We start from the raw sequence: 24,151 nt of genomic DNA, 5'->3' as shown, positions 1-24,151 counted from the left end.
CTTGTTCCTGACATGTCTTGCACATTTAAATGAAAAAATGATCAGCTTTTCCGGGTATTTATATGTATCGCGCTTAAAAGGTTAAAATGCTGGCACATCGCTCTAAAGGGGCACGTGGGATATTCCCTAACGCTCGGTATTTTCATATTATCTTCCAGGCAACGTCAACCACCTGCACGAAAAATGCTTGCAGAGGAATTTCAGAACGCTATCTATGTTTGGGATTGCTATCGATTGACTTGTATATTTTAAGTGTCACGCATGACACAAGGCATTTTTCACCTGGTAAGAAAGTATTTCGCAATTTCTTACCATTCGCCATGAAAGTAAAAACGGCACAGTGCTCCACATTATTCCAGAAAACCATGGTGTAATCGACGCCTGGTGATCCTAAAGGAAAACAATTGAAGATGTGATCGCGTGCAGTGAAAATCTAGAGGCTGCTCGGCTTCCTAAAGGGGTTTACTTCAGTTCTAGAAAACGAAGCTGTGCAGTAACTCACACATGTGAATTGTGATACATCGTATGTTCTAATGTTGAAAACCAAAGGAAGCACAATCACTGCATCGTGCTGATTAGAGTCTTGAGGTAGTGAGCTGAGGCCAACGCAGTTAAATTGAAGTTTCGACAGTAGTGGTGAGTTTTTTAAGCGTTAAATGCATCTATAGAATAGGCAGGCGAGTGCCACAAGGCGACGCTGGTTATTTACAGCTTGCAGTAAATGTCCCGCAGCGCTAGAAAGATGTCTGCCATAATGTTCTGCAACGTATCTTGTTTTCTGTGCTCCTATAATGAAAGGGTTCTATATGCCGGATGGGCTGATGATACGGCGATGCGAAAACGCCTATCGACACAGCCCTTCACTACGATGTTATACGTTTCGGGTAGGAATAAATGCGAGGCCAACTAGTGAATACATGTGTTGCGGTATATACACTCGTCTCAGCTGCGCTTTGGCGGTCATTTCGGGGAATTTCCTGCAATGAAGGCTTCGAGCATGCCTTCTTTGCCGAAGAAGCAAAGCGTTGGACATAATGTGAGCATTACGTACGAGAAGTCGCATGCACACACTGTTTCGTAGCGCTGCCTCATTCATGTAAGTAGCGCTCGAGTCACGCTATGCCACGATGCAACGTAACAATGCTGCAGTGCATGTCGACTTAGCTAAGTGCGCCTAATTAACCGTGGTTACTAAACAATGAAGAAATTCACTAATACACATATTATTAGCAAACAATAATATTTGACAATAAAAACTGACTAATATACGAAATACTAATCAGCTAGTGTTAGCCCGGTTACTGAGGTTGACCGGTTCTGGTACGTGTACACACTGGAACTTCCAGTTACAAAGGTACACGCTTCTTTCGAAAAAGCTAATTATCAGACAACCGTCGATAAACACCATGACTGAGGGCCTGCAGCCTATGCGTACACGAGCAGTATTCTCCCTTTCAGCGAAAGAAGGATGCAGCAATAATAACCTCGTTCGCTGTAATTATCTTTCCATCAGCCGCAACTGTGACAAAGGCTGCTAACACTCTGCTTTTCGTTTAGAGTATACAAATTTTGGCATGAGCCATACCGTAGCATAGTGCTTGTTCAACGTGCGGTCATCAAATTTGTTTTGCTTGTCTTCTCCCCCATGGGTTCAGAAAGAGTTTCAATCGCATTGTATTAACATTAATTTATTTACGTAGGCCGCCTCACCATTAGAAATTCCTTTAAATTCTGCAAGTTCCCTTGAGTGGCAGTTTTCTAATTGAAAATGCCTACTGTACATTTGGAGATTTTAGGGCAAGAAGGAGGTTCTCACTCTCGGTGAGATGACCCACTAGGTACTCTCATTCAACACAGGTGCCTTGTCCAGCAGGTGAACCTCAAAATAAGATAAGTAAATAGTGTATAGACCAGTACATCGTCAAGGCAGAAAGTCCCCTTGAACCAGCGCGCCGTGCGTGTCACGGCGCTGTCCTTCTTGCACTGGCATGTTCGAATCGCCGTGTTCTCCCAGAGACAGCTTGGAACGGTAGTGGTGTCATTGCGACTTTGTGCGATTCTAAGGTGCGGCGTTCGTGATTGCCGCGATGTCAGGCGGTATAAAGTCAACGGGATACCACTGTGCTGAATACGGCTGCAAAAATAACATTCGTGAGCAAATGATAATTGCTTCTTCAGCCACGGTGACTCTGATGACAACCCCGCTCGGGCTGCAGACAAGCCTTGGCTTCGGACTCCCAGGATAAAGAAAAAGCACGTTACACCATTAGCTTCGCACTGTATATGGTCGTAAGATTTTCTTTCAAGCAGGCGCACAAGGACGAACTCGACACCTATGTATGTCAAACGATGTTATGAACAAAATATGCGTATTTGAATCGGTCATCTAGTGCGAGTAAACGCAGTCAACTATTTCTTTGTGTAAGCGCATCAAAGTTGTAAGGTTTAAGCATGGGTTAAGGTTATTATGCTTTGTAACCAGTGTTCTGGTGGAAGCATAGCGAGGACGTATATGAGAGCTGTAAATGCGACGTATAAAATGAAGATGTGTTCTTTTTAATTGCGTAACCTAAGCCATGCCTTTCGAGTGGCAGCCGCCCCCACTTTACATTGGCTCTTTCGTGATTCCAATGTCTGCCGGCAAGCTGGCTGCGTGCACGGGATTATTTCAAAAAATAAAGTTCTTTATTCAAAGGGCAAATGCACGGTTTTCAGCTCTACCGAGTTGGCGAGTTGCCCCTGCACAAGCACCACTCTAGAGAGAAAGTGCGCATATCCTTTCAACTAGTCGCGTGCGCCTGGTTGATAATGGCGGCAGCGCTAACCAGGCAATTTTATAAAGTATTCCATGTTAACGACCTTTCCGGTCGTGTTAATTCATAGTTTCTTGTGTATATTTGTACAGCTTGATGTCTGGCTGGCAGGTAAACAATGCTTGGAAAATTGTGCAGCGAAAAGTCCAGGCGAACGAACGCTAACAAAAAGGTGTTTGCTCGGAGTTTCGCTAGTTACCTGGATTGGGCTGCACTTTTGTGCGGCACACCACAGGGCACGTTGAGAAACTTTTCACTGTTGTCACTTGAGTGATACCTTATGAGATTTCATGGCTAGACGCACGATAATAACACGTTGCACGTATGCTACGTATCGACAATATTCGCAGTTGACTCGCCTCCTATTTCGATCGCTGGCAGAGCTGTGGCAGCGCCGCTAGGCCCGTCGCCGTTCGATATTGCGGCTATATGGAAGCTGGAAGCTTTGTAACGACACGTTAGTAAGTTACCAAATTGCAAAAAAAACTTGTTCAAAACGTTCTGCTGAACGCGAAACTTGTTACTCTTCGTTATAATAACGTCTGTGGTGCACCCTCTAGAGCGTTGTCAAATACATGCATTACATCTGGCGATAGGCGGTGCTGCGTTCGCAAAATGGCGGCGCCCCCAGTAAGGTGCTCTATATGCACAAACAAGGCAAAAGAGACCAGCTGTACAGCACGGTGACAGTGTAACTTAATACGGAAAGCCGTGACTTGTATATCACCCAGTTAAATTCGTCGCTCGCCACCAAGTCTCAGCATGGCATATTGATAATTCCAGCATGTCAGGCCTGTGACCCTCACTAGAATACACCACGCAACAATAACGGCAGTGAGGACACCTGAGGATTGTGAGCTGCAAGGCTTAGTCGACGGCTACGTACGCCTTCCTCGGGGTTCGTCGGTCAAACAGCACCCGTTTTCCATAAGCTCTGCTACAGGCGTAATTGCGTAACGTTCTACGTAAGTATCAAGAACTTTTTCAATGTGACAACTGCGCACAGAACTTAAAAAACTGTACAAAACGATCCTTGACCATGTAACTTTATGGGGTGGTGTACAGGCGCGTGCTTGATTACGTACACAATCAGGTGCAGGATTGCCTGATTGCAGTGAGGCAATTACAATTAACGTCACGTAAGTAACTGCTCCGACAGCGGCGGACGGCGCATAAATCATACGTGCCGCTATTTTTTTTTTTTTTCAAAATTTATGTCATAGTTGTCTTCGTTTGTGTGTATATGGGTTCAACATGTAATCCATTAGGTGTATATCTAGGTTACTCGAAACAAGATATGCCTGTTGCTGAATTGTAATTGCGATTCTTGAAGACAACATAAAAATCGTGCTTTCTTTCTGATCCAGAAACTCAGGCATAATCCGTCGCACAATTAACGTCGATATTAATTCCATTAGCGATAATGCAACGTAGCGGCCAACTATTTTTGTCACCGCATACACACAAAGGTACAAGCTCGCTGTCAACCAGAATGCCAAATGAAAGCAATACACATTGCACATTCTCGTAATCATGCAACCTGGTTGAAACCCCGTAGTATTCCTGGTTGAATGGCTGCAACTACGCTGCATTGGATCTCCATCGATTTGCCGCGTTCGATGCAGAGGTGTCAGCTGTGGATGGAGCGCTATCGCCTAAATATATTTCAGGCAAAATACGCCTGGAGTCATTTTGATGCATCCAGTGTAGGGATCAGCCAAGTATTATCACTTACCGATACGACACTCCTCGCTTTGAAGCCTGTTCGATCACACATCTAGCGACACATACTAAGTGATTCTAGTTGCCTGCTTGACAGACTATTTGATTGCTATGCGTCAGAATGGCATTGTTATAGCACTACCTGCTCTCAACTTTACATTGGTGCAGTGGTAGGCGCTCACACTCTGTGGCGTTGTGAAAACTTTTATTGCGAATAACATTGTTTCACCATGATTACTTGTGCAAATTTTTTTGTGATGCCTGTCCGTTTTTACGAGCTTAACCTCGTTGTACCAAATTATTATGTACAACGGAACATCGCTCTCTAATCCTAGCGAGGTTCAACGTGGCAAACAGGTTAACTTCAAGAGTCGACCCAGCCGCTTTTCTATATGATATAAAAGCTAAAATACATTTTGCAAGAGTTGTCACACAGTCTAAGATTATCTCGTCGATATACATATCGTAGATACAAGTCTTTACTGTTAACTTACTGCACCTTATGATGGTCATGTTCCTGTAATGTACAACTACAACTATGAGGTGCTCGTTTATAACTGATGGAGCGTGTGCGTGCGACGCGTCGGAAAAGAACGCTCACAATGGTGCTCGCAGGAAATGCGTGAATGGTGACATTTGGGAAAGAACACGCATACCACAGGAGACGAGGAGGCCTATCAACTCACAAAGTTCATAAATTGGATTTAAAGGCTTCAAATGACCGGCCAGGTTGTTCCGCTTACGCCTCGCGTCATCGTTCCTCTGATTTACTCAACCACATTCGCAGGGCGGTGATGAAATCTTCGAAGCCAGCAGGACATCATACTATTTCATGCATCGCTCAGCTCATGTCATCGGATGCTCGAATGAAGGAGGACGCATCGACACGTATTCTCTAAAGGCTCTAACGACGACTTAGCACGAGACATGGAGCTTGTTCTGGACTGTGTATTTTCTGTGGCGTGGGTTTCTTATGCGCTTAAAGTGAGGCTCAAAAGCAGCAAGCAGCTTTGTCAGGTTGGCGGAAACATCCTCGGCTAGAGGCTAAGGATATATTTTCAACTTATGTATTACAAGAATACTCAGCAGTTCAAGTTCAAGCTGCGACATACCAAGCACAATTTTATACATTACCTGGCGTCTTGCTCAACCGCATCATGGGTCCGCCATGGCTTTGGGATATTGCTCCATAATACTGCTGGCTTCTCCTGAAATGTATAGTGTTTATAATAAAGGGTTGCTAAACAGCGCAAGATATGCCAAGAACGACCATACTTACTAGGTTGTGGGCGAACGCCAGTGTCGGCGCCACGTGGCTACAGTCGCACGTCGCTGGCTAACATTTTCACGCATGCTCTAATGGTCCACGATATTTTATCTCATCTTGTATATTTAATAGTAATCTTTCGTGTTCAGGTACAATTCCCAAATGTATAACATTATCGATGTCCAATACCCACTTTGATTAGAAAAAGATGTCTCGCTAAATATCATCGACAATATTCAAGAAATTCTGGATACACTGCAGCAACGCGACACACTCGCCGATATATTTAGAACAGTCATAATTCCGTCAAAAATGGTGACTCTCCAAACATAAAACTATTCCAACATTTATTTATTGCACTTTGCGTGTCAAAACAACGATCTATTTATGAGGCAAGCCGTAGCGTTGACGAGGCTCAAGAGTGTTATAGGTACGTTACTTTTGCCAAGAACAAATCTGAAGCAGCAGAAAAGGCCTGAAAATTTACCCGGTACTATCGTAGATAAATTTTAGCAAAAGCATCGGAAGCATTTTAGAGAATGGTTTTTTTGGGACAGCCGTGGTAGAAGCCAAAGTTTTTCTTGGCGATCTTGCTCCTTATCTACATAATCAGCGATCAGTCGTGAACGTTATAGGCACATCCGTAGACAGGCTAAGCAAAAATCTCTCTGCCTACCCCAATGCCAAACCCCGTGTTGCCCCCACCGTATTTCTTGGTGCAAGGTATTAGTCAGCTTCGCTAACAACTACAATGCTTTCATTGACGGCACTCCCTCCCCCCCCCACCCCCCAGCGGACACTATTTTTAAGATCCACGCAACGTCGCTTCATTTCCACGAAGACCAATGCCACATTCTAAGAGTAGCAGGCTTATAGCTTTCAGTTCTCTAATTATTGTTCTTATGCGAAGAATAACTGATCGCGCACACTGCTTACAACTTTGAAAGCGTCCGCATAAAAGGAAACAATATATATATATACGTTGGTTCAGTAATATGCTGCGTCAGTAAAAGGCCTCTGTGGGGCGCGTTAACAAAAAAGATAAGATCTCTTCCTTAGCTCCTATTCTTCTTCATCTGCTGACATGGCGGCTTCATGTTAAATTGGGGGAATTTTCATGATTTGTGTTAATTGATGGGAAAGTGATTCACTTGTATTTGATAACATAGCGGACACAGGTTACTTCAAAGCAACGCCACTTTCTCGGTTCTAATTCCTTGATTGCGAAAACCAGCTTAACTTGCATTTACAGCATTCTTCATAATGGTAAATTTTAGGGGACACTGAGCACGCATCAGGTGAACGCGCCTGTCGTCAGGTGTGGTCAGCGAAAATGGCGTGGTCTGTTTCGACGTGATACTGCGGGGAGCAGGGGTGCGGATACTGCACCTATTGCTCCATTTTGATACTCAAGCAAATTGCTGCACCAGATTGAGCAGTAAGGGGATAAATGACCAAAATAGGGCCACGGTACGCCAGAACAGCTGCGGCTTTCGCAGGCGCCAGCCAAACATCCTCGGCGCGGTTCAGGGCATCGTGTTATTGGTCTTTCTTGAGCGTGAGTAGAGGTCAGTTATGTATTCTCTCCGCCAGTGGCCGCGAAAAGCCGGACCAAATTAAGCCCAATGAATAAAACTAAAGGTAGCAGCAGTTTTTATTTTGGCGCCCGAGCCGGCGAGCAAAGGCTAGTGAAGTCTGCGGTTTACACCCGCTAGCCAGTCGGTGGAGCAGGGTATCGTGGCTATGCTGTTGTCAAGATCATTGAAACGCGCGTCAGCGTTCGCGTGCTTCCAGCCATGCATTTTAATGCTATAGCAGAAGCAGTGCCAAAGAGGGAAAAGGGTGTGTGTGTGTGTGTGTGTGTGTGTGTGTGTGTGTGTGTGTGTGTGTGTGTGTGTGTGTGTGTGTGTGTTAGTAAGTCAGTCACGCGGTAGAAGTATAGATACTTATAAGTCCAAATCGCGGTGGTCTGCTCCAAACTATTGTCAGCTGCACTTGGCTCCGCATAGAAACATAGACAGACAGACAGACAGACAGTAGCACCCAGAAGTTTTCTGAGGAACTCAACAATGCCAACGCATTAAATGAATTTTAGTTCATTATTTAAGCAGTGATTTCAAATGAAAGAACATATTAAAATAAGCATTGTTGTTTAGGTAGGTAAGCTATGAATTCTACCTCGTGATGCACATCCATTTTGTGTCTGCCATAGTAATAAATTTTGAGTAACTTGAGACAGATTGGAAGCGATGGAGGTAGAAAATTTTAATACATTGCCTCAGTTTTCAGAGGCCTTCAGTCCAGAGTCTGATTGCCGAATCTCGCCAAAGCAAACTCAATGAAGTCCGCCAGATTTCCTTGATCATCCAGTGTCGTTGCTTGAGTAAGCGACCCGGCATTTGTTGGTAGGGTGAGGTGGGAGTTTGAGGGAGAGGTGTGAGGGCATCCGCATTCCAGGCCCTATTTCCAAATTGGGTACTCCAGTGAGTACCCAAAGTCAGGGTACTCACTGCAGTACATGCATTTTGTTGGAGGGTCATTGGCAAGACTCTATGTCAAATGAACTCGACCGGTGCTGATAGACTTTTCGTCCGCAGTTGTATTATTACATACCCATGCCATCGATTCAATGTGGTACTGATCCTTAGAAATGTCCTCCAATCTTCTTGCTCTTGGTAAGAGCATAAGAGGAGTCGCATATGTTGTAAGGGTGTTCGTTTTAGACCAGCGATATCAGGCACCCGCTGTATTTCGGACGGGCAAGCACGTTTGCTCTGTCGCTTCCTGAGAGTCCCTTGTGCCCCGGTACCCAAACAATGTCTGTTGGTTTCTGGAGGTATTTTGTAAGCCTATGGGAATGTGCCGTCATTTTAGAATCTTGCACGCACTTTCAGAGGTCCTAAATAAAAATTCATGGATGGCTAGTGTAGACGTGTGTTCAATGGCTCCAATGAAAGGGGTGAGCTTGGCGCAAGGGCGTTTCATTCTAGGCATTTTCTTTGTATGGGGTCTTGCGTTCCATTTTACAGCAGCTATTGCTGAGGCCTTCACACTGTCGCTGACATCAGCACATCAGTCTACTCTGTCTTTAACACATGTGGTGTTTCTTCGGGTCCATGTGTTTGGTATGAGTGTAGTGTTTAGAAATGCGGTTGCTTCTGGCGGTTTACTTGGTAATCTCGGTTACTGGTATACCAGGTAACACCGCACTGTTTTGGTGGTGGTTTAACCCACCATGCCAACTCAATGAAGTCAAGGATTTCTCTGTTTTTGTGTACTCCAAAAAGTCCAATTTTTTTGCTGTCATCTGCCCAAGCAGATAAGCTCGTCTATAGTGTTGTAGGTTTTCGTTTTCGTGAGCATTTGTGTTGACTACGTGGCCTTCTGCATGAGTGTATACACTTGATTTCTGCTTTCCTTAAAGATTGATATAGGGAAGTGACATCTGAGCGTAGACACCCCTAACGAGTTCCTTAGTTTTAGCATGTCCTCTACATGAAGGTACCCGCCGTGGTTGCTCAATGGCTATGGTGTTGGGCTGCTGAGCACGAGGTCGCCGGATCAAATCCCGGCCACGGCGGCCGCATTTTCATGGGGGCGAAATGCGAAAACACCCGTGTACTTAGATTTAGATGCATGTTAAGGAACCCCAGGCGGTAAAAATTTCCGGAGTCCTCCACTACGGCGTGCCTCATGATCAGAAATAGGTTTTGGTACGTAAAACCCCATAATTTAATTTAATTTTTACATGACGGCCCTTGTATTCATAGCGGAAATTATTCATTCGTCCAGGGAAGGGGGGGGGGCGACCAGTTTTCCTGACGCCACCCATATATATGTAACCTTTACTTAGAGTTGCACTTGAGGAAACTTCGCGTAACCTCACAGATTTGCTCACGGAATCGCCGGCCTTATAAGAGTATTCCCAAGATCTCACACTGGCCGACAGTTCAATTATATCGAAACGCCAGGCAAATTGCTGCTGTCATCGTCGTCGTGATCTTCCCTATAAAGTCCAATAGCCTTATGAATTAGAGACGCATGCAGTGTGGCTGTGAGATAAAGCACATAATAGGGAGCCGAAATGAATAGCAGCTTAAGGAGCATTGTCATACCTTCATCACCATCCTCCTCCTCCTCATCATCATCATCGTCATCGTCATTATCATCAGCCTGTTTCATGTCCACTGCAGGACAAAGGCTCCAATTACCCCTGTCCTGCGCCACCCTATTCCAACCAGCGCCGGCGAATGTTCTCATTTCATCACTCTACCTAGTCTTCTGCCGTCCTCTAGTGCATTTGCCTTCTCTTGGTGCCTATTCTGTAACTCTAATGGTCCAACGGTTATCTAACCGGCGCATTACATGACCCGCCCAGCTCCATTTTTTTTCTCTTGATGTCAATTAGAATATAATCGATACCCGTTTGCTCTCTGATCCAAACCGCTCTCTTTCTGTCTCCTAACGTTATGCCTAGCAATCTTCGTTCCATACTTCTTTGCGTGGTCCTTAACTTGTTCTCAAGATTTTTTGTGAGTCTTCAAGTCTCTGCCCCGTGTGTCAGCACTGGTAAAATGCACTAACTGTACCGCTTCCTTTCCAATCATAATGGTAAGCTTCCAGTAAGTAGCTGACAATGTCTGCCGTATGCGATCCAATCTATTCTTATTCTTCTCTGAATTTTCTCCTCATGATCAGACAGACAGACATACAGACTGCAATAAATTGACCTAGGTAAATGTGCTCCTTCACAGGCTTTAGAAGCTCACTGGCGATCTTGAACTCTTATTCCTTTGCCCGGCTATTCATCTTTATCTTTGTCCTTCTGCATATCAATCTTCAACCCCCCTTACACTCTCTCTGTTAAGGTCGTCAATAATTTGTTGTAACACGTGTGCATTGTTGCTGACTCGAACGATGAAATCGGCAAACCGAAGATTGCTGAGATATTCGCCGTCGATCCTTACTCCTAAGCCTACCCAAGCTAATAGCTTGAATACTTCTTCAAAGCACGCAGTGAATAACATTGGAGAGATTGTGTCTCCCTGTCTGACCACTTTCTTTATAGGTACCTTCCTGCTTTTGTTGTGTAGAATTAAGTTAGGTGTAGAACCTCTGTAGGTATTTTACAAGGTATTTACGTAAGCGTTCTGTACTCTTTGATTACGTAATGCCTCTGTGGCTGCTGGTATATCAATTGAATAAAATGCCTTTTCGTAATCTATAAAAGCCATATAGAGAGGCTTATTGTACTCTGCAGATTTTTCGATAACCTGATTGATGACATGGATGTGATCTATTGCAGAGTATCCCTTCCTTAAGTCAGCATGTCCCATTGGTCGTGTTGTATTTAGTCTATTGGACAATATTTTGGTAAATATTTTATATAATACTGAGAGTAAGCTTATGGGCCTATAATTTTTGAATTTTTTAACATCTCCCTTCTTGTAGATTAGTATAATGGTTGCATTATTCCAGTTTTCTGGCACCCTTGCAGTCGATGGACACTTCGTAAAAAGAGCCGCCAGTTTCCCAAGCATTATGTCTCGTCCATCCTCGATTAAATAAACTGTTTTTCCATCTTCTCGTGCCGCTCTTCCTCCATTCACATCTTACAAGGCCTTCTCACCTCATCGCTAGCTATAGGAGGAGTTTCTGTATCCTGTTCATTACTGTTTCTAAAGGAGGTATCCTGACTCCTCTTAGTATTGTACTGGTCAGTATACAATTATTCCGATTCTTTTACTGTATATTCGAAATTTTTGACGATATTACCCTGCTTATCTCTCAGTGCATGCATCTAGGTTTGTCGTATGCCAAGTTTCTTTCTGATTGATTTAAGGCTGCGTCAATTTTTACGGCTTCTTCAGTCTTTGCCACAGTTTCATTCCTTTTCGTTTCTTTATTAGGTACTTTGTTACTTGGGAGAGCTTGCCTACTGGTCGCCTTGGTGCCTTGCCCCCACTACAGCTGTGCCTCTGAAGCCAGCCTTGTTACGGTTTCATTCATTAGCTGTATGTCATCAACGTCTCTCTGTTCTAAGGCTACATATTTGTTTGCAAGTACCAGGTTCAATTTGTCTGCTTTTACACTTACTGCCTCTAGATTGACCTGCTTCTTCTTGACCAGTTTTGCTCTTTCTCTCTTTAAATTTAGGTGAATCCTAGCCCACACAACTTATGATCACTGCACTTTACCCTACCTATCACTTTTGCAACCTGCACTATGTTGGGATCAGCAGTAAGCATGAAGTCAATTTCATTTCTAGTTTCACACTTAGAGATTTTGCAGGTACACTTTTTGTTGCTTCGCTTCCTGAACAAGGTGTTCATTATTCGAAGCTGATACCTTTCTGCAAATTCTACCAGCATCCCTCCTCGAGCGTTCCTAGAATCGACGCCGTAGTTGCGAATTGGTTGTTCACCAGCCTGCTTTTGGCCACTTTTGCATTGAAATTGGCCATAACTACAGTATACTGAGTTCGCACTTTTATCATCGCTAATTCAATATCTTCATAAAACCGATCTGCTTCCTCATAATCGTGACTAGTTGTTGGAGCGTAGGCTTCTACTGCCTTCAATTTATATCTCTTAATAAGTTTGATTAGGACTACTGCGACCCTCTCAATAGTGCTGTAGACTTCGTCAATGTTGCCCGATATGCCCTTATGGGTTAGGAATCCTACCCCGTACTGCTTCTTATCTAATGAATGCTTGATGTTCAATGGCGCGAGGGCCAGGTATGACCAAAGAGTGCCGGTTTCTTATATAGGAGACCAATATAGGAGAGGACATGTCCCTTATTCAGCGTTGTATCACTAGTTCTCACCAGTTCTTCGAACCTCATTAAGGCCGATTATATCCCAAAGAATGTCTGATGGTGCCTCAAAGAGTCCTGCTCAGCTAGCCTGACTAGAGAGGGTTGGGGTGCTGAACCTTACAAGGCTCAGTTTCCATTAGCAGCCTGTCCAGACCCAGATTCTTAGCACCCTCTGCTGCGTTACAGGTCTGACAGCCGCCTTGGACAGGTGCTTCGCAGCTGCTAGAGACTGAGGGCCATTGGGTAATTTGGGCCTTCTTAATATGGTTGTACTTGCATTAGTATAGCCCCATTCGGTCTCGGTATCTTTTGTTGGTGACAGGCGTCACTCCAAGCCTGCTGGTGTTGTGCACTGGAGGAGGTGAATTTCAAGCTCACCATCGTGCCTAAAAAATCTTGCAGAGGGACTCGAACTTCCGACTATGGCAATCGAGCATTCGACATAGCTCGGTCAGATAATACCATAGGCGGCGAGGCTACGTTATCGCCGACAATTAGACCCTAGAGGGCCATACGTGCCTAAAAACTGATTTGTCAGCGATACATGTGTTCTCCTGATTGCGGTGGGTAACTAAATATAGCACGATTTCTAAAAGGTTCTGGCATCGTAGTTCTGGAGTCGCACGTGCACAGACGGCCGTGAACTGGGCTAGGCAAACCCTACAGGCGTATCGCTGATCATTCCCAGTTGCTGATACATTCTCGTGATGTAGAGTAGTACAAACGGAAACCCGCAAAAATGAATATAAGTGCAAATGTAGAGGAAATGACCGGACGCACACTACGACTTTGTTGTTTTACTTGATGAAAATCTGCATGCGAATTTTGAAACTGATTACTTTACGTCATTTATTTCTTAATGTTTCTTATTTCTTCTCATCATTTTTTCTCTTCCTTTAGCACTGCTCTATTTGTATATGGGGGGGGGCCGTCTCATTAGAAAGCTAGCGCGAGACATGTCGGTAGAGTCAGCTTAAGTCCTTTTAGTATATCTCAAATGCCTGAACACACGCTTGAATTATCCGCGGTATAGGGGTTTTGATGACCGCGGCAGGTGGCCTGGCACAGTAGTTCTCAATGGTTCTAACATCGTGGTTTCGGAGTCTCCCATATGTAAGGGGCCATGAACGCGGCTAGGGACAAGATATATTTTCAGCGCAATTGAACGGCACATAGAAGTAGTGTGAAAAAAAAGGAAATTAGAAAATAAAAGAAACTTTCAGCGCTTACCGCGAATTCACTAGCCACGTCTAGAGGGAGGTATATCAAACAGTTCACGGTCTCGGCTGCCGGTCTCATGCACCGGAGAAGTCTTCCCGAACGAGACGGAACTGGTTCACTATATAGTCTCGCTATATAGTGAGGAACTCACCATAGCCAAATAGTTGTGTTCAGTTTTTTTTAACTTGCGTGCTTATTAGCATTGTCTTCCAACGCACTTGATATTCGGGCTAGATGGAAGTAACATGACCAAACGCTCGTGGCCCTTCCCCAGCCCTGCCGTAGCTGCGAATGACTATGCGGAGATAACGCGGCTCAGGTGCCTTATCTATTATTTGGTAATCATATGTGGGTGCAATGATAAGGGGCCAGCAAGGATGGCAGTAAAATTCGTGTCCGTTGTCTTGCTCCCGGGGCTGTCTTTGCGCGCTCCTTGAGCTGCAGATAGTGTAGTCTAAGAAAAAGAGACAGGGGTAATTGGAGATCGCCGCCTTACGCAGTGCTATAGTGAACATAAATATAGGCAGATGGCCATCATGAATCTAAGTTTCCAAGTCGCGGTGAATTGCCCGCCTGTACGAACCGTTGCCTGTATGCCAGCGTTGTGATGGGGAGTGCACGTGGTCATTCAGTGTGATGTATGCAGGTTTACATGGTGCGTGTATTACACTGCGTTTGTTACTTTAATTAGTAAGTTAATGTTTACTAAATATATATGGCCGATATATCTAACCTATAGACTAATGTAAAGGCTGGACTTTCTTGTTGCGGTTTCGATTATCCTCACATGGGACCGGGTCATATGATCTATATTTCCAAACTACGAGCATGAAATTTCGCGTTAGCCTTCGCGATATTCTAAATGAAAAGGTAGAAATAACTCAAACTAAACCTCAAATGATATGGGTAATAGAACTCTGGTAACGACACTTAGGGGCTGGAGGGAGGGTGTTGAATTCGGTATAGCTGGGGGAGGGGAGGAGGTGAGAAAGAGCTCTGCTGCCCACAGAAAGCATCAGAGGGGTCTGGGGCCACGAATTCCTAGTAGCCGGCCTCTATGCTTCTATTTGTTGGATAAGCGCTTCATCATGTGAAGCACTTTATCTTGTTTCAGGAGGTGTTGCATTATCACAACTTCTTACCCTCATTTTTTTTTTAATTCCAAGGCCGAAGACCCGTATATCGAATGGCTGGGATATGCGCGTTCTTTCATTGTGCAGGGTTGTGGAATATTAAATGGTTGGAGAGAATTTAGCAATGACACTACTAGTGTAAGCTTTTTGAAATGTTTTGTTCACAGCATGTAAAGTTTTCTTAAACATTGTTTAAATATTTAGTGTTTTTGTAAAAGACTCTTTAATAACTCGTGCTGAGGCAATTGCTGCATTAAAGGTTTCTTGTTCTTTTTGTCGACGACTTAATCTTAATCTTAATCTTAATCTTAATGAGCTCTGACGCCTAAAGGTGCACTGCAAATTACGTCACGAGTGAACTGGTATAGCGTTGCATGCGAGATCTGAGCGATTTCTTTCTTTAGGTTTGAAGTATTGCTGTATCGGCCGCTGGAAGGCTGCGCATCCCAAGTGCTAGCATGTAACAAAAGTTGTGGAGCATACTTGTCGTGACGTCAATTTGGCAGTGACGCTGTCGAATGTTTTAGTATCGCTTACCAACTTTCTGATTTTGGGCGCATCGTATATTTTGGATATGCGCCATGTCAATGTCGTGTAGACTTCCTTCGTCTCATCGACGCTATTTTAACGACCATAACAACTAAGAATTGCACGTAATTATGCCGCTATGTTTTGAAAAAAAAACAATTTATGTGCGATGGACATAGTGCGATTCCATTGTGCGCAGTATTGCTTGCTCTGGCCTTTAAAATACTTGCACGGACAGCAAAGCTCGCAATTCCGCGAGGAATATGAGACATTGCAGTAATTCCCCATAGCTGTTGTTGTGCGGTATACAGAATTCTCGGTGATCAGTTTTATGACATGATTGTACTCTTTGGTTGTCTTGCATAGCTTCTCGTTGAACAGCACGTGTGATAGGCGCGTGGAGAGCCAGACGTCTACTATACCGTTTTTACCGGGAGCCTAGAGCTCATGTAAGAGGCGCGTGCTTGCTGCTGAGGAGCAGCCGTTCAAATTGAAGGTAGGGATCAATGCATGCTTGCCTAAGCCTTCGTAACTTTAAGTATTTTGAAACCAGAATTCATTGTTCTGAAATTTAAGTTTATGCTCTTTGCTTTTGTGATGTTCTACGCATAAATGAAAAAAAAATATTGTTGCATGATAGCTTGATGGTATGGTATGAAGAACTTTATTGGGTCCTGAAGATCAACCGTAGGTTGACGCGGGCCGCTCCCACGTGAGTACTGTCAGGCCGAGCCCTTCAGCCACATCGCGGGCCTTCTCGACTGCCCGTAATTGGTCAGAGAGTGATTGACTGTGTAGCATTTGCCACCACCATTCTTGTTCCTTGTCACAGTCTGTGAAGACCGCGGGACAGTGCCAAAGCACGTGGCCAAGAGCAATAATGCCATTGCACTTATTACAACTGATTTGAGTTTCTTTCTCCAGATAGATCCTGTTAATAAACTCTGGAGTTGGGTATGTCCCTGTCTGCAGCAAACGTAATGTGACCTCGTGGGCTCTGCAAAGCTTACGGTGTGCCAATGGGTATTCACTTCTGCTTAAATAATAGTGCTTCGTGATTTCGTTATAATTTAATAATCGATCCCAGTGTTCCCGGGGTGAAGTGTAAGTTGCTCGGTTTTGAACAGCATAGCTAGAAAGACCGAACAACGTAGCGTGATAACGCGCCCAGATATGCATTGCTGAATGAAGTTAAGATCTTATCCGTGTGTGGCGGTTTCGGTCGAAGTTCAATTCTTCTCTGTCCAATGGAGCTGATGTACCTGGGGACGACGAGACGAAATCACGTCGATAAGAAAGAGGTTGTTGACAACAACAGTGGCGGTTAGGTTAGGAATGCTCGGACAGACGTGCAAGGCAAACCCAGTTTTGAGCGCTTAACTATAGTAGTAGTAAAATCTCCGTTTTGCGGGCGTGTTACACAAAACAATGGGAAGAATCTTACCATTTTCGGTCAACCTCGTAATGCTGGGTGAATAAATAAGTTCCGGTTGCCTGGGGGCGTACATCAAAATATATGCAGACGTGTTTATGTCCGTGGGTGCTTCTTTCGAAACTTCGGTAACGAGTCCAAATTCTCTGCATCGTGGCCAGATGCTAAATAAAAGATAAATGGAAACACGTATTTGTTATCCATTTCACAAAACATAAGAAAGAATGCTTCGACTAGTACTCGACGATTAAGGAGGTAGAAATAGCTATCGCTAGACGATAACCACTCAAACTGTTTCGGAAAACCACAGACGCACCCGCGAAGAGTATTTGTAGGTACTGCAAAGGCTCTTCTTTTGTATAACAGCCCGTGGGTAGGCAGCCCAGGTAGCGGCAATGCAATCGCCTCCGAAAAAGAGGTACTGGTGTGTGCTCCTTGCTCGGAAACGCTTTCATATACTGTAGAAGAACCGTAGCTCACGACACTTTAGGCCACTACTGCTACTTTCCCTTTTCGTTGAAAAAAGCCTGAGCGTAATTGTTATTTGTTTGAAGCCAAAGGCAAAAATACAGGAGATACTGGTGAAATATGCCAGTTGCTTCTCTCCTTGTCAAACACGCTGGCTATGCAGGCCTGAATGAGATCTAGGCCCTTACTATAACGCTTCGGTAGATGTATGTGCACACTGCTAATGAAATACATATGAACTTCGTGTCCGGACCCTGCAGACTTGCAAATTCATTGTAACAATGAACACACTGTGGGCATTTCCTGCAAACAGGCCGCAAACTTTAGTATGTTGCCGCGTGAAAACTCCTTTTTGCCTCATTAAACCTAGAAAAATTAAATGTTACTACATTTAAGATCTAGGAAGTAGCTACTCTAACATGGAGATGGGTCGGGTTGTCCGACGAGGATAGGGAAATCGAAGTAAATGCGTGGATATAACGGCAGGTGTCAAGGCGTAAAAGAGGTGAGCCCACTGCTGCTTGCGTCGGGTTCAGCCGAAGTTCCGAAGTATCGTCACGGGAACATTCTGGCTCCGCGATATCGGCCAAATTGCATAAATTTCTCTGCCAGTCCTGTAAATTGCGAACTTGACCCGGCGACTCTCACAGTGGCAACCAGCCAGTGCACAGCGTATCGCATTGCAGCAAAGCACATTGACTCAACTATCTCCCGGTCTTCTAATACTTGATCTTTTGCTCATGTAAATGTTGGTGCATGCAATGCTCACGGTAGTCGTGTAGAAATTGATGCTTAAGAAAATCAGAGCCGCATACTGGAATCGTGATTATTATTTCACTTTAAAGAGAGTAGTTTTATTTATATTAGAAACACTGGGAGGTAGCGCTGTGGTATACGCAGATTGCGATTGTTGAACGTAATATGACACAGAAATACGACCGCAATGGTAGCTCTCTAAGTACACTAAAAGCAAGAGTCCGGACGTAATGTAAAACTACCTTACAAAACTGAATATAGGTCGAGTGGGATTGTAGGATGGCCTTGACCTTGAAGTGAAAAACAAGAAAGATTAAAAGAAACGCAAGCCGTACAACTCGCTGAAACGCACCCGCTTTCACAATGGCAATGCTGTATTGCAGCAAGTTGACCGCACTGTTACCTGTAACGAAGTGGCAAGAAGCTCTCGCACAATGTCCGGAAATGTATCCTCAAGGTATGAATGCACTGCACGATGACAGTGAAATGACGTTTAGCGTCTGTCACGCAGTAAGTGTTTATTTTGCCATGGCAAAATCAGTAGATATTTTTTTTTTCTTCTCAGAAGAGCCAAACGGGCGTTAAATGGCCTAGTTGTATTTCGCTTTGGTGAAGTTCACAACTTCGCTTCCCACCGCCACTGAGAACCGTCTCCGCATGATCAGCAAAACAAAAATCACACCGAAGGTAAGTCTTAAGAGCGCGCCCACAGGACGATAACGTCTCAAGAAAAAGATTGCCATCAATCAAAATTGCGTATAAATACGGCTTTGGATATGCGTTTCCCTACGAACATGCCGTTGGTTCCCAACGTTGCCTGCGGTTCCAACGACTCACAACCTGATAAGGATCGCTATATGAGAAGAGGGGTGATTTTAGCCTGCTTTATTCAAGAGAGGGTGAACTTTAATGAGAACCAGCAGTTTAGTCGGCTGGACCTAGGCCTCAAACGAAGGCACGTCGAGGTCTTGCCTCTTCGCCGCTTCGTAGGCCTGCTGGGTAGCCCATAGTTGGTCATCGAGATGGGAGCTGCGCAGGGCGGTGTGCCATCTCGATGAGAAGGTCACGGGATCAAGGCCTGGGTATTAATCTTTGCACTCCCATAGCATGCGTGGGTGTGTTTGGGGGGGGGGGTTGCTGATTGAGTGTTACAGATCTTGCACGTCTGGCTTGGATAGATGTCGGGGTATATGATGTGATAGCGTGTGAGGGAGGAGTATGTATTGGTCTATAACAGGTGAAGGATGGGTGCCTGCGCTCTGTTTACCTTGCGGTGAGGGCTGCGCAAGGTTCTTCTTGCGGGGTAAAATGACTTCACAAGTTCGTTGTATGTTTTAACGCGGTCGCTTCCTGTGGGTGCACCTGCATCGGCTCCGGCACGGTTAACTAGTCCTCGTGCTACCGATTGTGTAACCTCGTTGAGGTTGGTGAGGTGCGGGTGGACAATGCCGGCATGTTCTGGGATCCAGACGAGAGTGATTTGATTTTCAGACGAATGCGGGGCTTGTATTCAAGAAAAAAAATGTAACGACCTATATTGCTCTATGTCTCGATGCGTGCGATTTCTTAGATATAAACTTTCTGTTTTAAGGCTGCGACTGGGCCATCAGATGTGAGCGGGGAAATATTGGACTGTTGACCCTATAGTGCTAGAATGCATTGTTCGCACAGCACCAAGAATGTATGTAATGAACCTATAAAACGTCTTCTAAGTCAATAGCAGAACATTATAGTGGAATGATTCGGTGAACGATCTGAAGTGAAGGCGCGACAACGACGGTGGACGAAGAGAGACCACGCACACACACACACACACACGCACACACACACACACACACGCGCACACACACACACACACGCACACACACACACACACACACACACACACACAGGGCGCCACTTCCAACACTGTTTAATGAAGAAAAAAACGCCACTATTTTATACAGGGAGCGCAATCACAGTTTATCTGTGCGCATTTGCATCCAGGTAAAGCATTTCTTTGCGTGATAGTGATATCGATGCAACACTTACGCGCTTATCACCTGCCTCAATGATCCTTTTGGCACAATTATTAATTGAACCCATTTGTCATGGCTTCTGGCAACCACAGCACAGGCGTTGGTCTGCCCTATATTTGCAATTTGTACAATAAATTGCCAGGTGGCCCTGCCTCCCAATGTTGACTTTGTTATTATGTTGCATTAGCCTGTCATTCAGGCACTGCTCTGTTTGGCCCACGTACGTTCTACCACAATCTAAAGGAATCCCATAACCGACTCCTGCCTGACAATCTACGTATTTGTTTTCGTGTTTTGTGACACAGGCCGGTGCCTTGCGGAAAAAAGGGTTGTAGTACTGTAGCGTTTGCAATCGAAAACGATTACCCAAGACTTACTATTAACTCAGTAATTGAAAGACTGCCGCCATCGCTAGAAAATTGATTCAGCGAAGTTTTACTAATGCTGTATCAATCTAGGACAGGCGCACAGGATGACAGAGCAACTTAGCGCTCTTCATTCAATTGGATGAATCGTCTACGCATAGATAATCTATTTGTCCGTAGTATTTCGTAAGTGTTCTGGTCAGGTTCGCTTTTTGATAAATTGGAGTACCCAGCATTAGGCGCTAGTAAAGTACCCTGAGACCACATCTGCGCTCACTTATCGTAACCTTACATTTTGTTTGACATAATGCATGGAATTTGCCCCTACCACGCTACAATACCAGGCGTTTACGGCATTACGTTTTAACTAATTACCATGTGACACATATTGCAATTTAAAAAGTTTGGGCCGGGGAATTTGCAAGGCGGTTCCACATGAAAGGAATTCTTAGGATAACGCCAGTTTCTAGACAATAAATACCAAACTTTGCAAAGGAATGCATTGGCGTTGCAGTTACTTTTCTGCTTCAATGAATAAAATGACGTTTCATTAAGAAAATAAGTGGAACGACAGCGCATTCTTGCCGCAAGTCTGACGGCGCCTATCTCGTGGATGGTGTGATCAACACAATTCTTTTCAAGTGGGTATGCCTTGCATTCTAACCCGCTAGAATGTCTACAAGGTAATTAGTTCAAGACTTATTAGTTAGCTTTGAGTAAATATTTGGTGATGCATTACAATTTCTTGTGCAATATATGTCCGCCTCTTCGAGTCGACCAGCTCATGGATCAATTTTTAAAAATCTTTTGAAAATAATCGCTGAAACACCCTGTATATATCTTGTCGTGTTTGTATTTTGTTCCTTATTAAACGGTAATTACATTCTCGACAACAATTAATGATATATGAATGAATTTTATCACTTTTCCTGCTGTTTCATGTGTCCTTCTTTAAGTAATGAAATCCACAATGTCGCGTCTGTCGTTACACGGAAACGTCTAATTACAGACTTACCATATTTAGCGCAGACAAGAGTTACACAATTATAAATGAAGGCTGGAACACTGAAGTTTTCTAAAAAGAATTGATGTGTTACTACAACCAAATAAGTTTACTATGACACTAGGGGTCTACTGGTTAAGAAAAAAATGAAGCTTGGCAAGCCGTGTAATTCGTAGGCGAATAACCAGTGGTCTAATGTAGTTACTGAATGGTTGCCTAGGGAAGGTAAGCACCGTTGAGGACGATAGAGAATTAGGCGGCGTATTAAGCTTACTAAATTTGTCCGCATGACCTCGAATGAGCTAGCGTACGAGAAGGGTAACATGAGATCCCTGGAAGAGGCCTTCTTCTTACAGTGGTAATAAAAATAAGCTAATGGTGATGATGGAATGTTTTCTTTGAGTACAAGCAATTTATCATCATTCGGGTGGCATATTACTGTTTTTGGTGCTAACAATATAGAGGGCGCAGGCGTGTAGAAATATTTGAACGCCTTACAAATGAGCACGCTGATGCGAGAAATTGTTTTAGTGAATATTCAGCGCGCATTGTTCCTTTCTCTTTCATAATTTAGTGACTGCTTTCGATCGTGGTGGCTGACGTGTTTGTTATCCCCCGGGTAGCCCAATGCAGTTAATGCGATGTAGGTACATGAGCATTTCTTTTGCAGGCCGTTAGTTACAACTATACTGTTTGTCCAGTTCGACAAATCTTCAAGCAAGAGACGGGAATAATGTTTGCAAATTAAATACACTTACGGTTTTAAGGTCATGAATAGATACCCCATTAATTTCGACAGCCAGGATAATAAACAAGGCAAGGCTCAAAGAATACATAACTTGCACACAAGGCTTGCAAAGCGTATACTGCGTATTTTCGTCGAGTTTTATTCCTTACAGTGCAAACATTCTACATCAGGCACAGCTGCTTTCCACCTAACACAAAGCGATTCACCCTGTAAGGTGCCCTTTCTGAACTTGACTTGCAGTAACACTTGCGCGCAGTATTATCGTGTCTGCAGCTGCAAAAACAAGCATCCACCCACAATGTGTAGCACTTTTCGATTTTAAAGCGTCTTTATGACAATAAGGTGCCGTCTTCATGTAGTGTGCTTGGTGCTTCTGAAAAAATAGGGCACGGTGTTCTCCATAACGATTCCGTACGCAATGTCACAATTATTCTGTTTTTGGTAAAGCTTACACAGTTTTTGCACGCTTATGCTACCATAGCTCCCAAAATTAGACATAAAAGTTACAATGCTAATAATAAATAATAACAAGTAAAAGCATAATTGCACTCTATGAATTTCACAAAACATTGGTCAGAGGTTTTCACTAATTTTGATGCCATCAATGTTTTTGTTCTGGTCTTTCTACATTTATAGCCGAGAACGCTTACTATTGAAGCTTTCGCAACGCTTTTATTAACCAAAATATCACAAAAGCAATAATTATTTGAGTGACATAACTTCCTCGCATTTAATTTGAACTTCCCTGGGGAACGACTTGTATTACTGCGGTCCCATAGTGCGGGGGGGGGGGTAATTGAAATGGAAACACACTGCCCCAGTAAAATACATTTCTGCAAACAGGAGTTATTTGGGCGCTCCAGGTAAAAATGTCCGTCACCTAGATAAAAGACTGAAGGAACCGTTCTAATAAGTAGGTACACATTTTTTATTCATATACGAAACGAAAAGCGTGAAACAATGAACAAGTCCAAACGCAATACGAGCCTCATGGGTAAATTTCTCTAAATGACGAAGAATATTTCTTAAAATGCACACCTGGAACTGACGGCGTTATCAACGCATTTATCCCGAAAATATTTGCCTTTAGGTGTTTATCCATCACATAATTTATAGAACCTGACGAAAATAGAAAATTGTTATGGAACTTGTGGAAGGAACAAATAATTGCGGTGTGTGTGAGAGAAAAAGCTGAAGCTAACAGCAACGCTACAATTTTGACCATTTTTTTGTAAGGTGGTTACTATGAATTCACTAGCCTGTTTAGGCTCAGGCGGATGGTTGGTTGGAAATGATGTAAACCGATCCTCTAAGCCTTTCGGCCATGTCCTCCAATCACTGTACGAAATGAGTGGAAGATAAACTAAGAGCTTCTGCATTTATTGGTAGTGAAACACTATGAGTGGACTGGAGAAACCTATGTAGGCCTTTTTTTATTACTGGGCTGCGATAAATAACCGAATATAACGACAGAATATGCGCAAGTTTGACGTACTGTGCCACTAATTTTGTGAGAAAGGGTCTGGCATCATGGATCTAGGAGACGTACGATTGAATTTCAGTTTTCGGTAGCGAGCTGCTTTTCGGTTCGGTAGCGAGCTGCTTTATTGCCACCACCTGTGGACCAGATGGTTTGGAAAAAGATCGCACACCTTCTGTTTTAACAGTTCCCAGCTCATGAGCTCCTCGTCATTTGTTGGAAAGGATACTAATAATATTCGGGGTTTTACGTGCCAAAACCACTTTCTGATTATGAGGCACGCCGTAGTGGAGGACTCCGGAAATTTTGACCACCTGGGGTTCTTTAACGTGCACCTAAATCTAAGCACACGGGTGTTTTCGCATTTCGCCCCCATCG

The 24,151-nt window shown here is 44.0% G+C and overlaps 1 long non-coding RNA gene across 1 annotated transcript in view; it reads right to left on the bottom strand.

The window, feature by feature from the left end:
* Positions 1-22,435, bottom strand: part of LOC142589070 (uncharacterized) — a 27,617-nt gene extending 5,182 nt beyond the window's left edge. Inside the window, exons 1-4 of the long non-coding RNA XR_012829813.1 lie at positions 22,304-22,435; positions 16,948-17,099; positions 5,670-5,743; positions 313-390 (exon numbers count right to left, since the gene is read on the bottom strand). This is a non-coding gene — a long non-coding RNA (uncharacterized LOC142589070). The remainder of the gene's footprint in view (positions 1-312; positions 391-5,669; positions 5,744-16,947; positions 17,100-22,303) is intronic.
* Between the last annotated feature and the right edge of the window lie 1,716 nt (positions 22,436-24,151).

The sequence above is a fragment of the Dermacentor variabilis genome, chromosome 7 (genome assembly GCF_050947875.1).
Source record: "Dermacentor variabilis isolate Ectoservices chromosome 7, ASM5094787v1, whole genome shotgun sequence".
Lineage (NCBI taxonomy): Eukaryota > Metazoa > Arthropoda > Arachnida > Ixodida > Ixodidae > Dermacentor > Dermacentor variabilis.
Note: the sequence above shows the minus strand (reverse complement) of the source record. Positions and strands in the feature narration are given on the sequence as shown.